The following is a 299-nucleotide window of genomic DNA, read 5'->3' on the forward strand; positions in this document are numbered from 1 at the left end:
TGCCCCGGGGAGAGGCGGCCGGGAGGAGGCTACTCTCCACCGGCACAAAAAACCCTTTTCAGGCAGAATTAAACCAGGGCTCGGGCATTCCGCAGGGGTAAGAGGGAGGAGGTCACTGGGGATCGCTCCCCCGGCGTCCCCAAAACCCCCGGCCGGTTCCTAAGAGAGGCTCCGCGCTCCCTGCGGCAGCACGCGTGGGGTGCGTGCCGGGGAGACCCACAGCGAACCCGGCGCTGTGGGAATCGATCTCTTCTCAAAGGTTCGCGGGACAGCAAGGTGCTGGTACCAGCCGGGGAACC

Source organism: Aptenodytes forsteri, unplaced genomic scaffold (assembly GCF_000699145.1).
Source record: "Aptenodytes forsteri isolate BGI_AS27 unplaced genomic scaffold, ASM69914v1 Scaffold54, whole genome shotgun sequence".
Taxonomy (NCBI): Eukaryota; Metazoa; Chordata; class Aves; order Sphenisciformes; family Spheniscidae; genus Aptenodytes; species Aptenodytes forsteri.